This window comes from Ranitomeya imitator, chromosome 2 (assembly GCF_032444005.1).
Source record: "Ranitomeya imitator isolate aRanImi1 chromosome 2, aRanImi1.pri, whole genome shotgun sequence".
Classification (NCBI taxonomy): domain Eukaryota; kingdom Metazoa; phylum Chordata; class Amphibia; order Anura; family Dendrobatidae; genus Ranitomeya; species Ranitomeya imitator.
Genome location: NC_091283.1, coordinates 639,756,084 through 639,779,074, shown reverse-complemented (window position 1 = coordinate 639,779,074; position 22,991 = coordinate 639,756,084). Strand labels below are relative to the sequence as shown.

General features: G+C 41.4%; 1 long non-coding RNA gene across 1 annotated transcript; it reads right to left on the bottom strand.

Moving 5' to 3' along the window:
• Positions 1-1,060: 1,060 nt before the first annotated feature.
• Positions 1,061-22,655, bottom strand: LOC138665381 (uncharacterized). Its single transcript, XR_011318454.1, has 4 exons — positions 22,491-22,655; positions 15,552-15,608; positions 7,148-7,228; positions 1,061-3,448 (listed from the first exon to the last, which is right to left on the bottom strand). It is a non-coding gene; the product is annotated as an uncharacterized lncRNA (long non-coding RNA).
• Positions 22,656-22,991: the final 336 nt, after the last annotated feature.

The following is a 22,991-nucleotide window of genomic DNA, read 5'->3' as shown; positions in this document are numbered from 1 at the left end:
AAGGTTCTTGGGTCTCTCGCTCCTGGACTATGTTATCCTCTGTGTGGCGGATTGTTGTATGGACTTTTCGGTTTCCATGTAATAAAGGTTCTTGGGTCTCTCGCTCTGTTGATTGTGTGATTCTGGAGTAGGACCCGGTGACACCGGGGGTCACATGAGCATATAAAAAAATAATTCCAAGTCTCATCCAGGAGAGTAAGACGATTTCTTTCACACCTGTCAGCCGCGTGCTGTATGTTTTTTTACTACTAACCATGAGTGGAGAAAGTTTTGGTGTTACCATTCATAGTCTCTGAAAAAAAGGCCAAGAAAGCAAAAATTCTGCCGGGGTATGTAAACTTTTGAGCACAGTTGTACTTACATTGAGATGAAATCCACATCCCATGGTTATACAGTATATCTCATACACGTTCGTGGAAGATGCAGCAGCTGGTATTTTTGGAAAATAGTGATTGTGTCACATAAAACCCTATCAGGTGAGCACATTACTATTGGTCACCCACTGTAAACAGATAAGACCCTATTGCGCTTTGCATTTTTTATCTAGTGTAGCCCAGGAGAGGCATGTTTGATACAGTAAGTATTAGGTTTAGGGTCCCATCAAAGAACGGTCACCTTGCCGTGAATGATCGACGCTAGTAATGAGCGAACGTGCTCGGATAAGGTGTCATCTGAGCATGCTCTAACCAAGTATCTCGGGCACACTAGAAAGCCATGTTGAAGTCCCCACGCCTACATGACACGCAGCTGTTTGACAACCGTAACACATGCAGGAATTGCCTGTTGGTTAGACATTCCATGCATGTGTTGCCGCTGTCAAACAGCAGCGTGTCATGCAGGGGCGGGGACTCAAACATATTTTCGAGCACACCGATGATACTTGGTTAGCACCTCAGCACACTCTCATATCACCTTATCTGAGCATGTTCGCTCATCACTAATGGAAACTGATACAGGTGCATCTCACAAAATTAGAATATCATCAAAAAGTGAATTTATTTCAGTTCTTCAATACAGAAAGTGAAACCCATATTATATATAGTTATTACAAACAGAGTGATATATTTCAAGTGTTTATTTCTGTTGATGATTATGGATTACAGGCAATGAAAACCAAAAGTCATTATCTCAGTAAATTAGAATACTTTATAACACCAGCTTGAAAAAATAATTTTAAAATCCGAAATGTTGGCCTCCTGAAATGTTTGTTCAGTAAATGCACTCAATACTTGGTCGGGGCTCCTTTTGCATCAATTACTGTATCAATGTGGCGTGGCATGGAGGTGATCAGCCTGTGACACTGCTGAGATGCTATGGAAGCCCAGGTTGCTTTGCTAGCAGCCTGAATTCAGCTCGTCTGCATTGTTGGTTCTGGTGTCCCTCATCTTCCTCTTGACTATACCCCATAGATTCTCTATGGGGTTAATGTCAGGCGAGTTTGCTGGCCAATCAAGCACAGTGATACTGTTGTTTTTAAACCACGTATTGGTACTTTTGGCAGTGTGGACAGGTGCCAAGTCCTGCTGGAGAATGAAATTTCCATCTCCATAAAGCTTGTCGGCAGAGAGAAGCATGAAGGGCTCTAAAATTTCCTGGTACACGGCTGCGCTGACTTTGGTATAGATAAGTCCACCAATAGTGTGAAACTCGATTTCAAATTTATTATTTATTAATGTTACATAACATGGAAAAGATAAATAACGATAGGATCTCTCAGCAGGTAAAAAAATTGTGGAAGCCGGGAGGTAACTATTCCCTTCCTACATTTCTTCCCAGAATCTGGTCCCTTGTATCATTTGTTTCCCATGCCCCTCAAGCACTCAGTAGCACTTTGTATCCGGACATCTTCAGATACTGGCACGTGACTGGTTTATGCAGCTTTAGAGGTGTGCCCTTTTTTATTACAAAAGATGGTTGGACCATAAAATACGAGCTTTGCACTTTTTGTGTCCTCCCTAGTTTGTTATAAATTGCAAGCCTGTGAGCAAGGACCTCACTTTTCGTTTGAAGGGTAAAAGTATGGGTTATTCTGTAATAAAATTATTATTAATAGAACCCTAGCTTAAGTTGAGCAAGAATTCTTGAACATTTATTGTAGAACATGACTTTTTGGGCGCAAAATTAAAGTAAGCTACCCAGGAGGTGGCGTAAAATAGAATAAACAGTGGAAAGATGCAGCAGATTTATCATCAGGGAACATTTTTGTGGTTTTAATTGTCTGTTGCTTATTTGTTTTATGGTAATTACATTTTTTGAAGCGCAGTTGGTAATACTTTTTGGCCCCAATTTATCATTTGCGTTTTTTTTTAAGTCACTTTCCTTTTTATGTCTTGTGGTATTAGTTGCCATTTTTGGTTCTAAATTCATGAAAATGGTCCATGCGATTCATGATTTTGGTGCAAAGTTTAAAAAAAATTGACTTTTTGTCCTGTCTTGAACGGCTTTTGTGACTTTTCGGAAGAACTAGAGTGAAATTGCAACAAATTTTATGATTTTAAATAAAAAAAGAATGTGAAAACATGGAATCACTAAACTAAACCCTCAAAGTGCAAGACATAAAAAAAGCCGAGCTTATAAAAGATAGACTAAAAAAAGGCACAAATAAAATAATGAATTGGGTACAAACAAAAAGGCACAAAACTAGACAAAAAAAAACAAAGGAAATGGTGAATCGAGGCTGTTGTCTTTTTCTTTTGATTAGGTGTCCTAACTACAGAATTTAATAACTGCTGATATTAACTCAACAATCTAACGCAATTAATAATACTTAGGGGTAATTAAGTCTTGTATATAGGAGTATGGTGGTGCTTAGTTGTGCTATAAAACCATGTTGAGTACTATTCACTTGAAAGCTCTGAGCTCAGATACAGGACCAGCCAGACTCACATAGAGGTCATTGTGATGGGTACTACAGCATTGGGGGTCTCAGGTTTATTAATATTATGCAATAATAAAGGGGTTTACATAGATTGAGCTCATCAGATCGGCACCCTGATGATCAACCAATAGCATGGGCTGCAGGAGCTGGAGGCGCACAGAGTATGGACTAGACGACCACAGTGTGGACTACCACACCATACTTTTGGGTCCTGCAGGTCTCCGTAAACTGAATGTGATCTGAATTGGAGTACTCAAGAACAGATGAGGATAGGTCAATATCTCTGTCCTGGACAAGCCCTTTAATCTATAGTACATTAATAAGGCACATGATTCATATCATTTAGCTGGTGCTATCTATGGAATTTTTTGATTAATAGGCTAAGTTAAGGAGTTCATGTCCTGTTAGGCAGAGGACAAGATGGACATATGTACATTAAGGCATCTCCTTTTCGCTTCTTGATGAAAAAGAGAATGTAGAACTCAGAATTCTGATCTCCCACAGCAAGCAATATATGAGTAGAATTATAGGCAAATTGTGGATTGGTAACATTTTCAAAATCTTGAGAGCCTGAGAAACGAAAGAGAAAAAGAAAAAATATAGTAAAATTAAATAAAATAATATAAATGACATTAATTATACTAATACACAATAACATCATAAAAAATAATGACACATAGTAATAAAATACACAATAATAAAATCATTAAAAATAGCAATACACAGTAATAAAATACGCGATAATAAAATTATAAAAAACAATGATACACAGTAATAATACACAGTAATAAAATACGCAATAATAGAATCATTAAAAAATAAACTTTTTCAATTAAAATAACTGATAAGTAATCTATAATAATCTAAAGAAAATCTAAAGAAATAACACATACAGTTGTGCTCAAAAGATTAAATACCCAGCAGAATTTTTGCCTTCTTGGACTTTTTTCAGAGAATATGAATGATAACCTCAAAACTTTTTCTCTACTCATGGTTAGTGGTTTGGTGAAACCATTTATTGTTAAACTACGGTGTTTTCTCTTTTTAAATCATAATGACAACCCAAAACATCCAAATGACCCTGATCAAATGCTCACATACCCTGGTGATTTTGGCCTGATAACATGCACAGAAGTTGACACAAATGGGTTTGAATGGCTACTAAAGGTAACATCCTCACCTGTGACCTGTTTGCTCGTAATCATTGTGTGTGAATAAAAACTGAGTGAGTTTCTGGGATCCAGACAGACTCTTGCATCTTTCATCCAGCCACTGATGTTTCTGGATTGTGAGTCATGGGGAAAGCAGAAGAATTGTCAACGGATCTATGGGAAATGGTAGTTGAAATGTATAAAACAGGAAAGGGATACAAAAAGATGTCCAAGGTATTGATAATGCCAGTCAGCAGTGTTCAAACTGTGACTAACAAATGGAAAATCAGGGGCTCTATAAAAACAAAACCGCGGTCAGGTAGACCAACAAAAATGTTGTCCACAACTGCCAGGAAAATTGTTTTGAATGCAAAGCAAAACCCACAAATAACATCAGCTGAAATACAGGACTCTCTTGAAAACTAGCAGTGTGGCTGTTTCAAGATGCACAATAAGGAGGCACTTGAAGAAAAATGGGCTGCATGGTCGAGTCGCCAGAAGAAAGCCATTATTGCGCAAATGCCACAAAGTATCTTGCCTGCAATACGTAAAACAGCACAGAGATAAGCCTCAAAACTTCTGGAACAAGGTAATTTGGAGTGATGAGACCAAAATTTAACTTTTTGGCCAGAACCATAAAGGTTACATTTGGAATGAGGTCAACAAGGCCTATGATGAAAGGAATACCATTCCTACTGTAAAGCACAAAGGTGGATCACTGATGTTTTGGGATGTGTGAGCTACAAAGGCACAGGAATCTTGGTCTAAGTTGAAGGAAAGATGAATGCAGCACGTTATCAGCAAATACTGGAGGCAAATTTGCACTCATCAGCCCGGCAGCTGTGCATGGGACGTACTTGGAAGTCTCAACATGACAACGATCCAAAACACAAGGCCAAGTCGACCTTGGCAACAGCAGATCAAAGTGAAGGTTCTGGAGTGGCCATCTCAGTCTCCTGACTTCAATATCATTGAGCCACTCTGGGGAGAACTCAAGCGTGCAGTTCATACTAGACAGCCCGGGAATTTACAGGAACTGGAGGCGTTTTGCCATGAAGCGTGGGCAGCTTTACCGTCTGAGAAAATAAAGAATCTCATCCACAACTACCACAAAAGACTTCAAGCTGTCATTGATGTTAGAGGGTGGAATACACGGGGTATTAAGAAATGCGGTATGTGAACTTTGGATCAGGGTCATTTGGATGTTTTGGGTTGTCATTATTTTTTAAAAAGAGAAAACACAGTAGTTTGACAATAAATGGCTTCACCCAATCACCAACCATGAGTGGAAAAAAAGTTTTGGAGTTATCATTCATATTCTCTAAAAAATGACCAAGAAAGCAAAAATTCTGCCTGATATGTAAACTTTTGAGCACAACTGTATTTGCCGCACTTAATAATAAAAATAATAGTTAATCTGTATTTATTAACCACACAGTGTTTTTGGCAGACATCAAGAAGGTACTACAGAATAGCAGTTGCCTATATACTGTAATTAAATGTAAGAGACAGTCGGAAGAGAAGGCCAATATGTATTACTTTTATTGCTTTAATTTTTTATATATCACTGTATGCTCATTGAGAACCACTGCCTCTAGCGATCTTGGTGACGATGTGACAGTGCTATAACAGAGTAATAAAAGGTATAGCTATTTACATAGCATGGGTTGGAAAATCTACAGCGTGTCTAGTCATTAAGTATAAAATATTTGCTTAAGAGGTTAATTTTAAGCATGATAAGCAACTTGTTGCATTCCCATGTGGTTGGCGGGCGCGTCAAAATAATGCATCCGCATACATCCGCATGTCCTGCGTACCCAATGTTAAAGATAGGTACACAGGACGCAAGCAGAAGTATGCAGAAGTAGGTGAGGCTTAACAGAGGACGTACGCAGCCCTCTGTAAAGCCCCCGAATGCTAATGTGAACTTAGCCTAAGTAAACCATTTTTAAATTCTAGTCTATTTTACCATTACACTGTAACATAATATGTTAGGACCACATGAAGACACAAACCTGGCCCATTTTTAGCTTTTACAACATAAGAAATGGTTCCAGGGAGACGTCAGGAGAAAATGGGAACAGCTAGCTTGAGACTTTTTGGTGAACAAACTCTGCTCTTTGGCTGATGACAGACAATAAACTTGTAGAGGTCAGTTGAACGTTACAGTAAAGGTTTTTTTTTATGGATGACCTAAATGACACTGCTCTTTTTTCTCCAAGTAAGGGGTGATGAAGACAGCAATGGCAACCCTATTGTGATGTATGTGATGTATGTGTTCCAGCCCCAATGTCTTCTAATGTATATACTCCAGTCCCAGTAGTTCCTATGTGATGTACATACTCCAGCCCCAGTGTCTCATGTAATAAATATGTTGCAACCCCAGTGTTTCCTTATTTATATATATTCTGCTGCCCCAGCGTCTCCTATGTGATGTATATACTCCAGCTCCAGTGTCTCCTATATGTTGTATATACAGCAGCCTCAGTATCTCCTATGTGATGCATACGGCAGTCTCTGTGTCTGATATGTGATGTAAATACAGTAGTCTCAGCATATGCTATGAGATGTAAACAGCAGTCTCAGTGTATCCTTTGTGATGTATGCATCAGTTAGTGTATTCTATGTAATGTATGTAGCAGTCGCAGTGTCTCCTATGTAATGTATATACCGCAGCCTCAGTGTCTCCTTTGTGAAGTATATACAGCAGTCTTAGTGTATACTATGTGATATATATACAGCAAAACTCCATTTGAGTTCTGTAAATGTAACAAGAGCAGTGATGCAGTTCCAACTTTGGGGAGACATGCAGTGTAATATACTTCTGTGTTCAGAACAAGTTACTGCTATGAGCAGTTATTTACAAAACTTGTCACAAAGAGTCGACGGCACTCCAGACTGATACAAACCTGGAAAAGAAGTTTAGAGTAGCAACATCATCAATACAATCCAACATCACAGTCTCATCAAAGAGAAGCAGCTCCAGGGGTGACATTAAAGGTGAATTAATTACATTTTGATCATATGTAGCAGGATAAATTTAAAGTTGATAATTTTGTTGAGGGTATAAATATCCAAAGTTTCCCCACCTCTGCTTCAAGTGAATGTCTCCACCTACCCTACATCCTCCACATGGTGGGCGCTGTTATCTCCTATTCCTTCCTTGTTTTTTCCGGTTCCACATTAGATGGGTGCGAACCTTAAAAAGACGACATAATTACACGTGATAAGGCAAGCTCATATTATTACCTTCCAACAGAATGTCTGGTTATATAAAAATGTACGTCACCCTGGGGATGGGGTAAGAAAAAAAAACATGATAGGCAAAGTAAGGGAGGTTTAAGGAGGGACAGATGTATGACAACTATATACAAAAAAAGGTTGCAATCTATAGTGCTAAAGCATGTCAATGCGAAATATATGAAATATGAATAGCAATACGGCTTCTGAATATTAGGAAAAAAATGAGACGCTTTGCACATAATTTGGCCAAATCATGTCTGCCCATCAACCAACGTCAAGGTGGTTTAAAAAAACTGATGGGTCCCTACATATATGAATACCTCTCTTAGGCTGATGTCTGAATTTCTGGGTGGCCAAATTATGTTCAGTTTTTTTAAACCACCTTGACGTTGGTTGATGGGCAGACATGATTTGGCCAAATTATGTGCAAAGTGTCTCATTTTTTCCTAATATGCAGAAGCCGTATTGCTATTCATATTTCATATATTTCACATTGACATGCTTTAGCACTATAGATTGCAACTTTTTTTGTATATAGTTGTCATACATCACATTGACATGCTTTAGCACGATAGAGTGCAACCATTTTTGTATATTGTATATGGAGGTAGCTGCTCCTGGTATGCACCTATTCACACTATCTTGGATGTGCCAGTCAGTCTTCTGTTATTTAGAGGTATGACAATGAGTCATGGGAGAAAACCTGGATGTTCGGGTCCGGAGTGTTAGGCCAAACAGTTAAAAAAATAATCGGTTTGGGTACTAGAACACTACCCGAACCAAGCCCTCATTGACATGAATGGGGGCCCGAACATCCAGTGATTGCCATGCTGTCATGTGCAAAAAGTAAAAGTGTGTTGTGTTTTTATTTCAAATAAAAGACTTTATACTGGTTGTGTGTTTATTTACAATACAACTATAGGCTTAGTAATGTATAGGTATCTTATAGACGCATTTCCATTACTAAGTCGTGGGCTTGATGTCACCAGACAATACAAAGGTGACATCAACCCCACAAAGATGAACCCCACTTGCCACCACTACAGGGCAAGTGGAAAGAGTCGGGAAAAGCGCCAGAATTCGCTCATCTAATAGATGTGCCTTTTCTGGGCAGCTGTGGGCTGCTATTTTTAGGCTCGAGGGGGCCAATATCCATGGCCCCTTACCAGCCTGAGAATACCAGCTCTCTGTTGGCTGCTGTAGCTTGGCTGATTGTCAAAAATGGTGGGGACCCCACTCCATTTTTTTATTATTATGTACTTAAATAATTTAACAAAACAGCTTGGGAACCCCTCTGTTCTTGGTAATCAGCCCTGCTAAAGCTGACAGCTGAGGTTTGCAGCCTGCAGCTATCTGTTTTGCCTAGCTGGTTATCAAAAAAACAGGGGAGCCTATGCCATTTTTTAAATGTAATTAAATGTATTTATTTATAGTGCAGTCACTGAATGATGAATACTGATGAATACTCCCATCTGCCACCGCCTTGTCTCGCTGTTATTAGTGGCAGCAGGAGTATGCTGATGGGAGTAGTAGAAGTAGTTTTTACCTCCGGTGACAGCGAGCATTTGAGCGATCCGGCAGGTCACAAGCTGTAGAAGACGACCAGAGCAGCTCTGATAAGACGGAGGCTGGTGAGAACTGGCAGGCCAGAAGACCAATATGAGGCCCATGAGTTTGGGGGGCCCAGCGCTGGCACTGGCCCCACCCCAGCAATGACGGCTCCATCATTCCCCTCTGCGTCTGACTTCTCAGCACAGCGAACACGATGAAATTACTACAGCACGCCTGCTGTGCCATGTAGTACAAAGCTGCAGAGGACACGGTGAGGAGACCAGGGCAGCGGAGAACGGGTAGAGGTTGAATGAGACCATTGTTGGGGCCACTATATTATATGGATGGCTATTTGGGGCCCATCATACTATATAGAAGGCTATATGGGGCATATTATCTTATATGTAGGGCTATGTAGGGGCCATTATATTACATGGAAGCCTATGTGGGGCCATCATACTATATGGAAGTTATGTGGGGCTCATTATATTATATGGAGCACTATGTGGGGCCCATTACATTATATAGAAGGCTATATGAGGCACATTACATTATATGGAAGGCTGTGTGGGGCACACTACATTATATGGAAGGCAATGTGGGACTATTAAATTATACGGAAGGCTATGTGGAGCTCATTACATTATATGGAAGGCAATGTGGGCCATTATATTTTACGGAAGGCTATGTGGCGCTCATTACATTATATGGAGGGCAATGTGGGGCCATTATATTATACGGAAGGCTATGTGGAGCTCATTACATTATATGGAGGGCAATGTGGGGCCATAATATTATATGGAAGGCAAAGTGCGGCATATTACATTATATGAACGGTAATGTGGTGCTCATTATATTATACTGTTTGGAGGGTTATGTGGGGGCCATCATACAGTGTGGACGTTTGTGCATGGGCCATCATACTGTGTAGGGGCTATCATATTGGGTGGAGGGCTGTGTTGAGGTCACAATTGGGGCATCACACTGCGTTGTGGTCACTATACTTTGCTGGGTGGGTACAGTAGGGTCATTATACTGTGCATCTGGAGGGTGCTGTGTTGGAATTCACTGTGTGGGTTTGTTACTGTGTTTGGGGTGCACTTTTGTTGGCATCATACTTTATTAGGCTGAAGAGCTGTGAGATGTGTTCTTGTCTTCTATGCCCTACCAAATATGTTTTTTTTGGGGGGAGCCCAATTAGAACTTCTGCTATGGGGCCCTATGATTCCTATGTGTGTCCCTGCTGGTGGGCATGAAACTAGAGGCAGGAAACTTACATTAGCGGCATCACTCCAATAGTTAGTTTAAAAAAATGCTGAAGTGGTGCTTTAAGATAAATATCTGTTTTCATATACACTGCCTGTAATATTTGAATGTGGATCTCAGGCATAGAACGCTGAGGTCTTGGGTGACATCCAGAATTGTTGTGAGCAGCAGTCCGTGCAGTCAGCCCCCACTTGTAGACAAATCTAAAAACCAGTCTGATCTGTGACCTTGAGCTCTACATACTTCCCTTTGATTGCTTTGTGTGGAGGGGTGGGCTGTCTTCTTGGGACAGACAAGCACTGCACTGACAGAACTGAACATGTGGCCTCCCCGCTGTTTATTAACCCTTTGTGTTTGCATAGTCAAATTACTTAACTTTGTTTCTAAGCCTACAAAGTGATGAACCAGACATTGTGTCCATATACCCTAAGGCCTCATTCAGATGTCAGTGATTTTTCTCATAAGCCAAAAACTGACCAATTTTCATCAGTGTTTTGGATCATATTTTCATGAGTTTTATCATCACAGCTTCATTAGTTTTTCTGAATTGAAAAAAATAAAACTAATAGAGGTTTGTCAAGTTTGTCCAGTCAGTAAAAAACAGACAGCACATGGATGGCATCCGAGTGCTGGCCGATTTTTTTTCGTGGATCCATATACTTGCATTTTAAAGTTTGATCCGTGACTTGCATCAAAACGGACATGTCTCTGTGTTTTGATGCAGACCACTCGATCTGCAAAAATAGACAGAACATCAAATCTATTTATATTAACATTTCCATATTCTTATACAATTTAATAAAGTCATTATATAATATTAACCCCTTGGTGATGGCATCTGTACATGTATAGCGGCCATGCATCTTCACTGTATGGAATGGGCAGAAGCTAAGCCCACACAGTAAAATGTGGATGCCGGCATCAATTTAACTATTTATATGCTGCTGTCAAATGTGCAGGGGCATTTAAAAGGCCTCCAAGATGGCAGCTTTCACTATATAAATATTTAAGTATGACAAACATGCAAAAGAATGGGAAATCGGGATGGGGCAAACAATTTGTCACATAACTGTATAATTTATTTATTTTACTTATATAGTGCCATTAATTCCACAGCGCTTTACAGACATTTTAATTTCTGTTCCCATTGGGGCTTACAAACTAAATTTCCTACTAGTATATGTTCAGAGTGGGAGAGGAAACCGAAGATTCCGGTGGAAACCCAAGCAAACAATAACATACAAACTCCTTGCAGATGTTATCCTCGGTGAGACTCGAAACCAGGACCCCAGCCCTGCAAGGCTGCAGTGCTAACTATATATATATATATATATATATATATATATATATATATATATATATATGTATATATATGTATATATGTGTGTATATATATATATATATATATATATGTATATATATATATACATAAAAATGATCAATATAAATCAAAATTAATATCTCATGGAAGATCAAAGTGGAAAATCAAATTACAGGCTGATCCAACTTTAGTGAAAATGCCTCAAGACAAGGAAATGATGCTCAGTACTGTGTGTGGCCTCCACATGCCTGTATGACCTCCCTATAACACCTGGGCATGCTCCTGATGAGGCACTAGATGTTCTCCTGAGGCATCTCCGCTCAGACCTTGATTAAAGCATCAGTCAACTCTTGGACAGTCTGTGGTGCAATGTGGCGTTAGTGGATTGAACAAGACATGATGTCCCTGATGTGCTTGATTGGATTCAGGTCTGAGGAACAGGCAGGCCAATCTACAGCATCAATACCTTCATCATGCAGGAACTGCTGACACACTTGAGCCACATGAGGCCTAGCATTGTTATGCATCAGAAGAAACCCAGGGCCACTGCATCTGCATATGGTCTCACAATGTGTCTAAGGATCTCATCCCGGTACCTAATGGTAGTCAAGGTACCTCTGGCTAGCACATGTAGGGCTGTGTGACCCTCCAAAGAAATGCCTCCCCATACCATTATTGACCCACTGCTAAACCGGTCATGCTGGAGGATGTTGCAGGCAGAAGAATGTTCTCCACGGCATCTCCATGTGCTCAGTGTGAACCTGCTCTCATCTGTAAGGAGCACAGGGCACCAATGTCGAATCTGCCAATCTTGGTGTTCTCTGGCAAATGCCAAGCATCCTGCAAGGTGTTGGGCTGTAAGCACAAGAAGCACTGATCTTCTCTTGGAACATTCTGAAGAGATTCTTCTGCTCTGTCAAGGAAATCCTCATCTTCTTTGATGAGATCCAGTGTAGCTATTCTCTCCTGAAGACTTTGCATCTTTTGCTCTATCAGAGCCTCAAGCTTGCATTTCTGGAACGTAAAGATATTCTTTTCCTCTGGCAAGTCTGTAAACATATAGCACACATTGCAGTACACCATATGGGTAATCTCCTTCTCCATTTCACCCATTAACTGTAGAAATGCATTAAAAATAAATGGAAATCTTTTTAGGTGGAAATGAAATATAAAGTACTAAAATAATGTGGTTATAGACACAGCCTCAAACTAGTACTCTGTTGAAGCACTCTTTGAATTTATGACAGTCTTTTTTGGTTGGAGTCTATCAGCAAGGCACATCAAGAATTGCCAATATTTGCATTCTTTTTCTTGCAGCAGCGCTCCAAATCTTGCAGACTGCAAGTACATGTGTGTACAGCGTCCTCTTCAGGTCACCCACAGATTTTTCGATTGGATTCAGATTTGGGCTCCGGTTGGGCCATTCCAAACCTTTTATCTTGTTCTGGAAAAGCCATTCTTTTGTTGGTTTGGAGGGATGCTTAGGGTTGTAATAATGGTGAAAGGTGAAATTCCTCTTCATCCTTAGCTTTTAGCAAAATACTGAAAGTTTTGTTGCAAAATTGACTGATATTTTGAACTGTTCATAATTCCCTCTTCCTTTACTAAAGCCCCAGTACCAGCTGTTGAAAAATTGAAAAACATCCCCAAAGAACAATGCTGCTTCCACCATGCTTCACTTGTGAGTATGGTGATGGATGTTGCGTCTGCCTGTGCCTCCGTATCGTTTTACTCCTCCCACCATGTGTGGAAGCCGGCTTACTCACTGCCTGTCCGCAGCTGGTTCCTCACGAGCTCTCTCCTCCTTCCCTGTGCACGCTGCACTGTGCTCCAGCTGCATGCCTAGTCCGTATGCTCCGCTCTTCTTAAAGGTACAGCTCGTGTACATGGTAAAATGCGACCAGCTAACAGCTGGGAGGCATTTAGTTAATGTGTTCGCCTGCAAGGTGTCTCCCAGCCAATAGCTGGGATACATCTTGTATAAAAGGCACCTTTCACAATTGGTAGGGGCCTGAGCAACCATTATAGATTCTGTTAATTGGTTTACTGTGTGCAACTGGTTTTTTTGCCAGGTTCCCCGTTCCTAGTTAATGTTTCCCATGTCCTGTATCTTGTGTCCCATTAGTCCAGTATAGTAGTCCTTGTTCCCGTTTCCCCTTCGACAGTGTCCATACCCTGAAACCACATCGGCACCACCTGAACTGTTTCCTGAGACCAGTGTGTCTAACCTGTCCCTGTGGCCGCCCTGTATGCTATCCGGTGACTGCACACTCTGAACCTGTCCCAAGCAGCCGTCTTCTCTGCACAGTCTGACCCTGTCCCAAGTGGCCATCCTGTCCTGTCTAGGAATCTGAGTAAACGGCTTTCACCCTTGGAGTCAGCTACTACTGCAGGATGTCGCCCTGGAGTAGCACCTGGCAGCTACCTGCCGCACAAGCCTGACCTCACCACTAGAGGCTCCAGTGAACACCAAGACAGCTGCTTAGTCACGCCCCTCCAGGGTAAGTCCAGTGTGTTTCACAATGGGTCCACGAACCACGTGCGTGACAATGGGCAGTGATGGCACTGCACCAAACATATCTTTAGGAACTACGGCCAAAAAGCTAAACTTTGGTCTCAGCAGACCATAACAAGTTCTCCCACACACTTTTGGCAGACTTTATGAAAGTTTTGGCAAAACATAACAGGGCTTGGGTGTTTGTTTGTTTTTTAAAGAAAATGCTTCTGTATTGCCACCCTACACCACAGGCCAGATGTATTGAGGATACGGGAGATTGTTGTCACATGCAGTATACAACTAGTACATGATCAAATTCCTACAGCTTCTGTTATGTTGTTGTAGACCTATTAGCAGCCTCCCGGACCAATTTTTCTTTTTGTCTTTTCATCAATATTTGAGAGACATCCAGTTCTAATGTCACTGTTGTGCCAAATTTAATCCACTTCTTGATGACCGTCTTCAGTGTTCCATACTATATCTAATGCCTTGGATGTTTTTTTTTTCTCCCTTTGCTGTGTTGTAAGCTTTTTACAGCCCAGCTTTTTCTGTAAAATGTAACTAAGAAAATGTCAGGAAAATCCTACTAGAACAGCTAAACTTTGTATGTGGTTAATCAGAATAACTGTAAATGATGGCAGCTGTGTACTGTACTGACTACTATTTATCACAAGCATAAATGTGGCTAATTCTGAACACAACCGCAGCACCAATTATAGGACAGTGTTTACACTTATGAAACCACATTATTTATGTTTTATTATTTTTATTCCCCCCTTAAAATGATTTCTGTTTGTTTCTCAACTGATTTTTACAGAATATGGGTAGATGTTAAAGGTGAAAAAAGGTTGGGAATGATTTTTCTTGGTGTGATATTTTTGACATGACAAAAACCTGCATTTTAATAGAGGTGTGCAGACTTTTTATGCCACTGTAATCTTCAACAAAACTAGTGAATGGGTGACATACACCACTATATAGCTAAATGCTGTATAGCTTATACCACTAACAGGATGAAAGAGTGACCAGAGCCATGGTTACATCCTGATACAACTGCAGTGGCTCACTTCTCTGGCCCCTGTTCTGCAGCAGTTAGTGGTGGGCAGTCCGGCTCTTTTTGGTGATCCGGCTCTCTTGGCTCCACTCACCAAAAAGAGCCATCTCTTTTGGATCTTAAATGGATCCCTTTTAAATAAGTTTTCGCCCTGGGTAAACACATATTTGACGTTTATATTAATATATGGCCGAAACCACACCCACTCACGGCTGAAACCATGCCCACTTTCAGATGGCCAATTAAATTGAGTGAGTGGGGTTTGGTTTTGGGTGGGCAGGATTTAAAAATCCCACCAAGTGGGAGCCATTAAAAGAATTTAGTGGCTCTCACTGGGGTGACAGCAGGAGGTCGACTTTTTGCCTCTGTTCGTTCGCGAACGACTCATCACTACCAAACATCACTGACTGTGGATGAAGGATCCAGAGAGATCGATATTACATGGATCTGGATCTAATGAGAGCAAATGGACACTTAACTCTCATGTGCCTTGGATGACTGCCCTTATTGTCATCTGCCCCTACTCCATAGTGCTGCCACTTGTGGACCATGATGATCCCTTTGTCATAAAGGTGACATAAATGACTAACCTCCATCTTCTTGTTTCCTCTTGAGGTTGAGGTGACCGGACGGTTACTTTTCATTTTCTAGAAGAACATATAAAAAATAATACTTTTATAATTAATGGTCATGAAATGTTGTATCACCAAGGCCTTCAGTCCTACTAATGCAATGCTTCATTTCCTACAATAGGTTTTGCTTCGTGGGTAATATGAGGCCACATTGTATCTCAGACTTCCTTTCCAGAGCAGGGTGGGGTAACTTTGGTTATTTCAAGCCAAACATAAGAATTACAAGGACACTCTTGATGAAGTATCACCCCTAGTCTGGAACTCTCTACCACAACACATCAGACTCTCGCCTACCATCGAGACCTTCAAAAAGAACCTGAAGACCCACCTCTTCCGACAAGCCTATAACCTGCAGTAACCACTGATCGACCAAACCGCTGCACGGCCAGCTCTACCCTCGCCTACTGTATTCTCACCCATCCCTTGTAGATTGTGAGCCCTCGCGGGCAGGCTCCTCTCTCCTCCTGTACCAGTTGTGACTTGTATTGTTTAAGATTATTGTACTTGTTTTTATTATGTATACCCCTCCTCACATGTAAAGCGCCATGGAATAAATGGCGCTATAATAATAAATAATAATAATAAGTATAACGATCTCCTCTGGTATACCCTCTAGTTCTACCTCTCTGTCGTCCCCTAAATGACTTGTGTCTTGAATCGGTATCAGATTGTTCGGTTTCTGTCGAAGATAAGTCAGTTTCCCTTGCCCCCAAAAATTGATAAATCCTATTATCCTTGAAATCCTGAAGGTCTCTACAAAACTGTTTGTGTGATCTTTCTTTTAGATGGTACTGAAATTTCTCAATAGTATTCTGCAAGAGAATCTCTTTAGTAACTAAATCAGTTTCTGCATTGAATTTCTTAGTAATTTCAATCTGTTCCTTTAGTTTCTCATTCAGGATTTCAAGGTTAGACTTTTCTTCTTTAAGGAGAATTTGCATAAACCGCTAAGAACTTGCCGTGTCCTACATCGTATTGCAGGTAAAAGTGTAATGCGTAATCCCCTTGGTATTATACTATTTTTAATATGATTCTCCAGACTCTGGATCTCCCACCAGGAGGGGATCTGCTCTTTATACACCTTTGTTAGGTCAATAAAGGCTGCTGCATATGTGGGAGTATACTTCTTTTGATTAAATGTCTTCTCTGAAAATATGTCCTTAGCCTCAGTAAGCCACTGCTCTGTATCTGGGCCCGTAGACAAGAAACCAGCCATCACAGATGTACAGTTAGGGCCAGAAATATTTGGACAGTGACACAATTTTCGCGATTTGGGCACTGCATGCCACCACATTGGATTTGAATGCCACCACATTGGATTTGAAATGAAACCTCTACAACAGAATTCAAGTGCAGATTGTAACGTTTAATTTGAAGGGTTGAACAAAAATATCTGATAGAAAATGTAGGAATTGTACACATTTCTTTACAAACACTCCACATTTTAGGAGGTCAAAAGTAATTGGACAAATAAACATAACCCAAACAAAATATTTTTATTTTCAATATTTTGTTGCAAATCCTTTGGAGGCAATCACTGCCTTAAGTCTGGAACCCATGGACATCACCAAACGCTGGGTTTCCTCCTTCTTAATGCTTTGCCAGGCCTTTACAGCTGCAGCCTTCAGGTCTTGCTTGTTTGTGGGTCTTTCCGTCTTAAGTCTGGATTTGAGCAAGTGAAATGCATGCTCAATTGGGTTTAGATCTGGAGATTGACTTGGCCATTGCAGAATGTTCCACTTTTTGGCACTCATGAACTCCTGGGTAGCTTTGGCTGTATGCTTGGGGTCATTGTCCATCTGTACTATGAAGCGCCGTCCAATCAACTTTGCAGCATTTGGCTGAATCTGGGCTGAAAGTATATCCCGGTACACTTCAGAATTCATCCGGCTACTCTTGTCTGCTCTTATGTAATCAATAAACACAAGTGACCCAGTGCCATTGAAAGCCATGCATGCCCATGCCATCACGTTGCCTCCACCATGTTTTACAGAGGATGTGGTGTGCCTTGGATCATGTGCCGTTCCCTTTCTTCTCCAAACTTTTTTCTTCCCATCATTCTGGTACAGGTTGATCTTTGTCTCATCTGTCCATAGAATACTTTTCCAGAACTGAGCTGGCTTCTTGAGGTGTTTTTCTGCAAATTTAACTCTGGCCTGTCTATTTTTGGTATTGATGAATGGTTTGCATCTAGATGTGAACCCTTTGTATTTACTGTCATGGAGTCTTCTCTTTACTGTTGACTTAGAGACAGATACACCTACTTCACTGAGAGTGTTCTGGACTTCAGTTGATGTTGTGAACGGGTTCTTCTTCACCAAATTAAGTATGCGGCGATCATCCACCACTGTTGTCATCCGTGGACGCCCAGGCCTTTTTGAGTTCCCAAGCTCACCAGTCAATTCCTTTTTTCTCAGAATGTACCCAACTGTTGATTTTGCTACTCCAAGCATGTCTGCTATCTCTCTGATGGATTTTTTCTTTTTTTTCAGCCTCAGGATGTTCTGCTTCACCTCAATTGAGAGTTCCTTTGACCGCATGTTGTCTGCTCACGGCAACAGCTTCCAAATGCAAAACCACACACCTGGAATCCACCCCTGACCTTTTAACTACTTCATTGATTACAGGTTAACGAGGGAGACGCCTTCAGAGTTAATTGCAGCCCTTAGAGTCCATTGTCCAATTACTTTTGGTCCCTTGAAAAAGAGGACGCTATGCATTACAGAGCTATGATTCCTAAACCCTTTCTCCGATTTGGATGTGGAAACTATCATATTGCAGCTGGGAGTGTGCACTTTCAGCCCATATTATATATATAATTGTATTTCTGAACATGTTTTTGTAAACAGCTAAAATAACAAAACTTGTGTCACTGTCCAAATATTTCTGGCCCTAACTGTATATAGACCAGAATAATAGCAAACTGTGCTTCAGATGTACTCTGAGCCTCAGCACCTTCCCAAATATATCTCAACAATAGCAGCAAGGAAAGTTATTAGAATAAAACGTAACCTTTAATATATTACATGAATAAAAGGCCAAAGGCAATAATGCATAGACAATCAAACCAACAATTAAAGTGCAAGTGCTCAAAATCAACAGTGCTCAACTTAGAAAACTGATGCGATCTCACCAAATTTGTCCTTCCTTTGTCCCTGTTAGATAACTTCCCATAGGGTCAAAGGATCCATTTCTCCCAAATAGTCAATCGATAGGGAGAGAACAGAATTATATAAGCAGGGGGTACAGTGTATTCTATCTTTACCCTTCATTGTCATGCCCCTGCATGGCTGCCACCCACATTGTATCTCAGGCTTCCTTAACCCAACAGGGTGGAGTAGCTTTGGTTATTTCAAGCCAAACATAAGAATTACAAGGACATTTAAAAGTCACCTGACCACCAAGCCCAGAAAAGCTCACGTTCTGTCTAACACACATATATATATATATCATCAGTGGGAAATTTTAAAGTAGGGCTCCACTCAGACAATTTTCACTTTTATCTGTGCCCCTCTATAGGTTGTGATCAGAGATTACTAAGATCCACATGCCTTATACTACTGTATCCATATATGCTATGATGACTGCCAGCCTCTATATCATGTCACAGCCCCATGTGCTGTTAAGACCCCCATACACTTTAGATAGATGTTGGGCAAACAATATCAGGGCCCCTATAAACATTAGACTATTGCTTGAAGCCGTCTATATAGGTGCATTTGGCCAACATGAATTTAATGTGTTTTGAGGTATTAAGTGTTAATCCACAAATAACATACACAGATGAATGGACCATAACGTGGCTTTTGTGAGTATATTGGCCTCAGACATGCCTTTTGCATTACATTAGTTCTCTCTGTCTGGCCCTTTAATGCGGCATTCTCTGGATGCTACTGGTAATCAGCTGAGCCATTATAAACTCCTTTCTCTGCTACATAAACAAGTTCCAGATGACAGATAATAAATTATGGCCCCACAGTTCAGCTGCTGCTACCAAGCAAAATGGGCACACCTCTGCAAGAGAATCTTGTGAAGATTACTCCCATCTCTTGCCCTAGCTCCATGCACCTCATTTCACATTTCAGAACCCTATTGAATGATACTTTCAGCCGGAAATTTTTTTTGCACGAAGATCTATGTGAAATCTTGAACTGCCTCCTATTATTACTACCCTAACCGTGACACTACCTGTCATGACCTACAAGGGTCGGTCCAGCGGACGGCACAGCAAACACTACCCCTAATTGTCACATACTACTAAGCGAATCCTGAGGCTATTCTAATTGTTGTATTCTATTCTACCAATATAACCCTGAGACTACCACTAATTGTTAACTACTACCAACCTACTCCTGACACTGGTCCTAAAAAGTTATCTAATACTAGTGATGAGCGAAAATTCTCAGAAAAAGTGTTATCCGAGCATGCTCATGTGCTAACCGAGTGTCTTTGGTGTGTTCTCGAAAAATATGTTCAAGTCCCTGTGGATGCATGTCTTGCGCCTCTTCAACAGCCACAACACATGCAGGGATTATCTGTTTGTTAGGCAATCCCTGCATGTGTTGTGGCTAACATACAGGTGCGGGGACTTGAATATATTATTGGAGTGCGCCGAAGACACTCGGTTAGTACAGGAGCACGCTCAGATAACACTTCATCTGAGAATTTTTCGCTCATCACTAATACTTACCTAACCCTGACACATCCCCTAACTGTTACGTACTAATAAGCGAACCCTGACACTATTCTAATTGTTATATACTACTAGCTTAACTCTGAGATTACCTGTAATTGTTACCCACTACTAATCGAACCCTGAGACTACGCTAATTGTTATCTAATACTAACTGTGACACTACCCCTAATTGTTACCTGCTACTAACCGAACCCTGAGACTACTCTGATTGTTATATACTGCTAGCTTAACCCTGAGACTACCTGTAATTGTTAGGGCCCAGTTCAGGCCTCATTTTGGCTTTCATAGACTTATATTTGGAAGCAACCTCGGGATCACCCAGCAAACACTGGAGTGTTCCGGCAGGTCACAACCTGAAGACCGACAGGAGCGGCGCCAATAACACATAAAGGCACCAGCTGGTAAGAGTAATACTAAGACTAGGGAACTTAAATTAGTGACACCACAAAACACTGGAGTGGAGCTTTAAATTGGAACCGTACTTTCAACACACTTTGCATAATTCAATGATGCAGGCCAATATATGATCATATAAATCTATTTCCTTCTAAACTTATGAGACAATTCTTCTCCACCCACCTGCCTCCTGAACTAACCATCCACACTAGAGAAAAACAGCTCAACTCTTTCTTGTTCAAGACAAGACAGTCTCCCAGCACAGTGACATGTCAGGATACACCTGCTAAAATACACTATGGAGATGAGAGGGAGAAGGAGGCGCCAGGAGCAGAGTGAGAAAACAGGCAGAGAGAGACACAGAAAGATCATACTGAGCTTTTTAACACCATAACAGCTAACCTCCTCCCACCAACTCTGAAAAGTTGCTTAAAGTATAGTCACCCTTTAATTGTTTTCTAATACTAACCTAATCCGAAAAAAAAACCATGTTACCAACTAGAACCCTAACCTTAGAATCCCCCAAAGGGTTTTTATTCCAACAGTGGGACTAGCCCTAATTCTTAATTAAAGAGGTTGTTCATGAGCTGGACAACATCTTCTGAAATGCTGTAGCACCTGTGTAAACCCCCCACCCCCACATAATTTATTCCCGAATCCAGCACTGGCATAGTTACAGTGGTTTTGACGTGGAGTCTCCCACCACTTGGGTGACATTGTTATGTGCAGGTAAGGGATTTGAATGTAACGTGTTCTTATTTTTACACTGAGGACTACAACATTTAAGGAGGGGTTGTCTGAATAGTGGACAACCGGATTTTATGGGCATCAGTTAAATTTCCGCACTTGATGTAACTGCAGATTGGCGAATCCATGTTTGAGAGATGTGGATTAGAATCTAGTCATCACGTGAGCGCCAGCATGCTAATGGCATACCGGACAGCTACTTGATCTGACAATAGAGGGGAATCCTGACCATGTTTATAATGCAGGATTTAACAATTTGCAGTCATACTGAGAAGCTTCAGAAATTTAGCTGAAGCTGGGAAAGCCCCTTTAAAGGGAACCTGTCACCCCCACCCCAGGCATTTGTAACTAAAAGAGCCACCTTGTGCCGCACTAATGCTGCATTCTGACAAGGTGGCTCCTTTAGTTCTGGTCCCTGGCACCGCTGAAATAATCGTTTTTGAAATTTGTCCCTCATACCTTAATATCGCCATGGGGCCAGGTCTTTCCCCTCTAACACAGAGGCACCACAGCCATCATTCAGGGCCTCTGCGCGCCGGGCGCCGCCTCCTCTTCTCTCATTAGCATTCCGGGCACCTGCGCTGTTATTTTTTTCGGGCATGAGCAGTTGTGCTGCCCTTCGAACTTACAGCGCAGGCGCCGGGGACGCTAATGAAGAGGCCATGAGTGACGGCTGTGGTGCGTCTGGATTAGGGGGGAAAGACCTGCCCCCTTGGCGATTTTGAGGTATGAGGGACAAATTTAAAAAGCGATTATTTCAGCAGTGCCAGGGACCCGAACTAAAAGAGCCACCTTGTCAAACGCCTTGGGTGACAGATTCCTTTTAACTGTTCCTATAATTGGCTACTTCCACTGCAGTATTCACAAAATGAGTCCAGACTCAACAAGCCCTCCTAATTCTATAGGTACATTATATTTGGTGCCCCCTTCTTCAAGCCCTACTGGTAGTAGATTATTCATGTCACCAAGCTTTCATAGAACAATTCGTCTAGTTACATGGAGAAGTTGGAGAACTTTACATATGACATCAGTATGGCACACACAAGTGGGCTACTCACAGGATGGCGGGCTGCAGGGACCCTCTCAGTCACCGTTCCTCCCTGGTGTTGCAAACACATCCCCATGTTGTCACTTGTTTCTGAAGCAGGATGAGGGTGTGGAGGATAAAGAGTGGCCTGTGCATCGGGAGAGAGCAGAGGGGGCACACGGGGTGGGCGTAGTCTGAGTCATGTGCTGAGAATGCCCACTGTCTGTATATACTGAGTACTGAGCCAGAAGAGGGATGCTGTGTAAATATCCAAGAGGGTGGGACATTGTGCTGTGCAGACAGCCAGATGTGACACTGCCAGATGGAGTAAGTTATACTGTGCAACCCCCAGTTCCAGAATGAGGGACGTTGTTCTTAGCCCCGCTGTTATATACTGGCAGACGGGTGGTATTGTACACATGCTGTCCATATATACAGCCTGAAGGAAGTGGTACTGTGCACTGTCCATATATACAGCCTGAAGGAAGTGGTACTGTGCACTGTCCATATACGGCCTGTAGGAAGTGGTACT